General features: G+C 39.7%; 1 long non-coding RNA gene across 1 annotated transcript in view; it reads left to right on the top strand.

Annotated features, from left to right (window-relative positions):
* Nucleotides 1-3,763, top strand: part of LOC125617102 — a 24,142-nt gene extending 20,379 nt beyond the window's left edge. The window contains exons 2-3 of the long non-coding RNA XR_007347960.1: nucleotides 1,295-1,414; nucleotides 3,509-3,763. This is a non-coding gene — a long non-coding RNA (uncharacterized LOC125617102). The remainder of the gene's footprint in view (nucleotides 1-1,294; nucleotides 1,415-3,508) is intronic.
* Nucleotides 3,764-4,874: the final 1,111 nt, after the last annotated feature.

Here is a 4,874-nt window from a genome sequence, read left to right as displayed (position 1 = left end):
TTGAGAGACGCCGACCACTCTACGAGTAGTAAAATCTACTGCAATGTCCAGTTTTTAAAATTCATGTTAGGAATAGACTATGATGTGTTCTGTTGAGCACCAGCTGAATTGGTTGGTTTGCATTTAGTAATCACATTTAAATAGGTTTTCCATATTAAATTACATAATCAGACACAATGCTACAAAAATATTATTGTTGGTTGTTCAAAACATTACATAGTTCTTGATATATCATATTTCACACTTTGATTCAAGTGGGTTATGAACTCCCATTTTTACCCCATATACAGATTGCAGAATCGCATCAGTTACACATCCATTGATTTACATATTGCCATACTAGTGTCTGTTGTGTTCTGCTGCCTTTCCTATCCTCTACTATCCCCCCTCCCCTCCCCTCCCCTCCCCTCTTCTCTCTCTACCCCCTCTACTGTCATTCATTTCTCCCCCTTGTATTATTTTTCCCTTTCCCCTCACTTCCTCTTGTACAGAGAAATTCTTGAAATATAAAAAGCTTTCATTTGGACAGAAGAATACTTTAAAAGCAAATTTTATTTCTTCCATGTCAAAAAATAAAGTATTTTATGCTCCTTGGGTACTGCTATGTCCAAAGACACAATTTTTTAAGTAGTTCTTTATTGCATAAATTCTGTTCATGCAACATCATATATTCCTTAAGTATTATGTCAATACTAAACGAAGGTAAAGAAAAGAAATGGAAAAGCCTAACTATCTTGCTGGTGAGGCATTCAAATCTAAGGCAGTATTTTCTCTAATATTCTTCTTTAATAAATGTGTTTTTCTGTTATAAACAGAGTATCATCATATAGTTCAAAATAAAGTGAAAAGGAGAAAAAAGTGGCCCTTGAAGAACTGGAATAGAGAATGCTCAGGCCAGCAGACTGGGCTTAACTGATCAGAAGCATTTCAATACACAGGAAAGAATATACTGTACAGAGTGAATATAGAAAAGGAGTAGATGCAGGGAAAAAAAAGATGTAGAGGACAGAAAATAATTCTATGTTATTTGTGCAGACTGCTAGGCATCCTATGTCCTCCAAACAAGTACAGAAAGCCACACAGTTCACATTCAGAACTCCTGGAGCATCACAAGTGGGAGAAGAACCCAAGGTACAGCAGCTGGAGCTGTTGGTGCAAGATTTTTCATCGTCATATTATGAGGTGGCACAAAGCAAATGGGAAGGGTTGGGTATAAGTCTCCAGGACAGAGACCTTAATTCTCAAATGGGGGACTTTTAATGAACACAATTAATAATGCACTTTTCCTTATTAGGTCAGAAGTGTGGAAAAATAGCATCATGAGATGGCAGAACCTAGACTCCAGGACTTTCCTCTCAATTCAGCTTTAGTGGCTGCAGAGATCACCTCCAAAGTGATCAGCATAATGTAGAAGGTATCAGCAGATCGGCTGCGTCACGTTCATGGTTAGGATCCTTAGGATCGCATCTCTCCTCCCTGACACGATGAGGGCTGGGGTCAGAGCCCTGAGAGAACAGTTTTAGATGGTGAATCTTTACTTCTCACCCAATATCCATTACCCACTTTGTCCCTGATATTTTTGGGGGGGAGCAGGGTAGGGGATTTAGCCCAGGGGCACTTTACCATTGAGTTATTTTTTTACTTTGTCACAGGGTCTCACTAAGTTGCTAAGGCCGGCCTCAAATTTGTGAGCCTCTAGCCTTAGCCTCCCAAGTTGCTGTGATTACAGGTATGTGCTACCATGCCCAGCTGTCCCTGATTTTTGGCAGCACATTTGGCTATGCAGGATAGTCTTAATTTTCCAGATTTATTTGCAAGGAGCCTTGGAATTTGATTCTGGACTATGCTAGGCTTGGTGGCACACATCTGCAATCCCAGCAACTGGGAGGCTGAGGCAGAAGTTTAAGTCAACTTAACTGTACCCAGTCTAAAAATTTAAAAAAATCAATCAATCAATCAAAAGGACCAATCATTGCTGGTGGGACTGCAAATTGGTGCAGCCAATTTGGAAAGCAATATGGAGATTCCTTGGAAATCTGGGAATGGAACCACCATTTGACCCAGCTATTTCTCTTCTCGGACTATACCCAAAGGATCTAAAAACAGCATACTACAGGGATGCAGCCACATCAATGTTTATAGCAGCACAATTCACAATAGCTAAACTGTGGAGCCAACCTAGATGTCCTTCAGTGGATGAATGCATAAAAAAAAAATGTAGCATTTATACACAATGGAATATTATTCAGCATTAAAAAGAACAAAATCATGGCATTTGCAAGTAAATGGATGGAGTTGGAGAAGATAATGCTAAGTGAAGTCAGCCAATTCCAAAAAAACAAATGCAGAATGTTTTCTCTGATATAAGGAGGGTGACTCATAGTGGGATAGGGAGAGGGAGCATCGGATGATTAGATTAATTCTAGGTAGGGAAGAGGGATGGGAGGGAAAGGGAGGGGGAAGGGGATTAGCAAGGATGGTGGAATGTGATGGTCATCATTATACAAAGTACATGTATGAAGACTTGAATTCGGTGTCAATATACTTTATATATACAAACAGAGATATGAAAATTTGTGGTATATATGTATATTAAGAATTGTAATGCAAAAAAAAGTACATGTATAATGGCATTTAAAAAAAGGAAAAAAAATGTGATCCATTTCAGTATATCTTCAATGTTCTCACACCCACAAAAATAAAATAGTAACTGTGTGGTGGTGGCTATTTTAATTAACTTGATTGTGTTGATTATTTATCAATGCATAATTCATCAAAATATCAAGTTGTATACCTTAAATACACAAAATTTTTATTTGTAATTTCTAGCTCAGTAATGCTGAAAATGACCTGAGAAACAGATATTTTTTAATGCTATTTGTGTATCCAAAATGTGTAGTTATCTAATATAAATGCAAAGACATTTTAAAAAAATAAATAAGCATTTATTTTGTTTGGGATTTTTCTGTCATTCACATCTAAATAATTCACGGGGGCAAGCTCTACTCAGGGCTGAGAGTATACTGGCCAATATGTGACTCAAGCCCAAAGATTCATGCTAGCTGCTCTTCGGTGAGGCATTTCTCCTTGCAGTGAAATGGAATGTATCCAACTATTATGACCTTTAAATATTTGCATTATAGAAAAGAGTTCCCTTGGTCCAATCCCATATTCATCCAGCAACTTAATTATAGTTGTAATTTGACTTTCTGCAAATCAGGAAGATCATACTCTGACCCAATGATGAGAGGGCCTGTTTCCCCTGACAGTTATAATTTTCCTTGCATATTGATAAACTGATGTTCTGGGTTTTAAAGGAGTTTTTAGGAGCCCATCATAGAGAAAATGAATATTCCAATGGGCTGACCAGATCAGGTTTCTGCAAACTGTAGGCCAGTTCTTGCACTGGGAAAACTCTCCAAGTTTATGGCAACCTGTAAAATCTTTCTGATGGTCACCCCACTTCTCTTGCCACTTCTCAAACATTGCCTTGTGCTTTCTTTTCTAGGCTTCAACAATCATCGTCATCATTGGAAGCAATCACTTGAATTGATTCAGAGTGAATGATACAGTTAATTGGCTATTTCTCGTTAGCCAAGAACATATGGCACACTAAGGACAAGGGAGGGAATTTGTATTCACGGTGGCTGTGATGGATTTCTATACGCAATTTATTTTTGCAAATTATCTTGGAGCTAAATAAAATTACAATAGATCGATTCTGCACAACTATGATTAAAGGACTATTCTGGAGTCATGCTAACCTTGAGTTTAATTATTCCCTACACTGCTTAGCAGCTGTGTGATATGAAGCAGGTTGCTGTTTCTCTAAGCCTCAGGTTCCTCATCTATAAAACAGGAAAGACAATGGTACCATCTCATTAGGTTCTCATCATGATTTAATTAGTATAGCATGCCTCAAGCTCAGAGAACAATGCCTGACATACAGAAAGTACTGCTAGCAATTCTTCTTTTGAGGATGGAGAGAATCCATGTACACACAGAGTGTTCCACCTATAGCAACAAGGTGCGATCATCTTACGTTGGCCATTGCCTTGCCGTCATTGTTAGCCAAAGTCACTCAATATGGTATTCCAGGTCCTTGCTTAGTCACAATGGGGCAGAGATGGTCACTGCAGGGGACAAACCCTTGCTGCCGGGGCGGCAGCCATACTGGTAAACACAACTTCAGCTGTTGTCAGCTGTCCTCCCTGATAAGGCTGGCCTTGATACTGCCCAGCTCTGATAAGGGAGGAGGACTATCTACAAACAAGGCCTTTTAGAAACTCAAGAGGGCTAGTCCCTCTCCAGTTTCCTTCCCCAGTCTTTGCAAAATAGACACGGGGTGAGGGGCACAAGTACATGACTCTAAACAGGAGAAAGGTCAGACAAGCTGGCTTGCCAGCTAAATGGCCCTAAACAGGGGCTACCACAGGGCTTATCAGGACCCTAAAGGCATGCCTTGTCACCCTGCCTCTCACTTCCATGGAAATGAATGTTAGGCCCCTCCCAGGCTGTGGAAAGGATGTCCCTTATAATGTCAAAGAGCTTCTGCATGAGAGCACCTCAATGTAAGACTGGCATTTTTAAAATGAGCTTTATTTTTAGAGCAGTTTTAGGATCATAGCAAAATTGATCAGGAGGCACAGAGAGCGCTTGCCTCCCCCCAGCACACACACAGCCCTCCCCACCATTCCACCAGAGTAGTGCACCTGTCCTCCTTTGACACATCATTATTATCCAAAGTCCATAGTTTACATTTGAGTTCAATCTTGGTGTTGTAACTTCTATAGGTTTGGACAGGGCATCATCGCATTTATCTACATTTACAGTGTCACAAGAAAAACTTCACTGCCATAAAAATCCTCTCTGCT

This window comes from Marmota marmota, unplaced genomic scaffold, assembly GCF_001458135.2.
Source record: "Marmota marmota marmota unplaced genomic scaffold, marMar, whole genome shotgun sequence".
In the NCBI taxonomy this organism is placed as follows: domain Eukaryota; kingdom Metazoa; phylum Chordata; class Mammalia; order Rodentia; family Sciuridae; genus Marmota; species Marmota marmota.
Note: the sequence above shows the minus strand (reverse complement) of the source record. Positions and strands in the feature narration are given on the sequence as shown.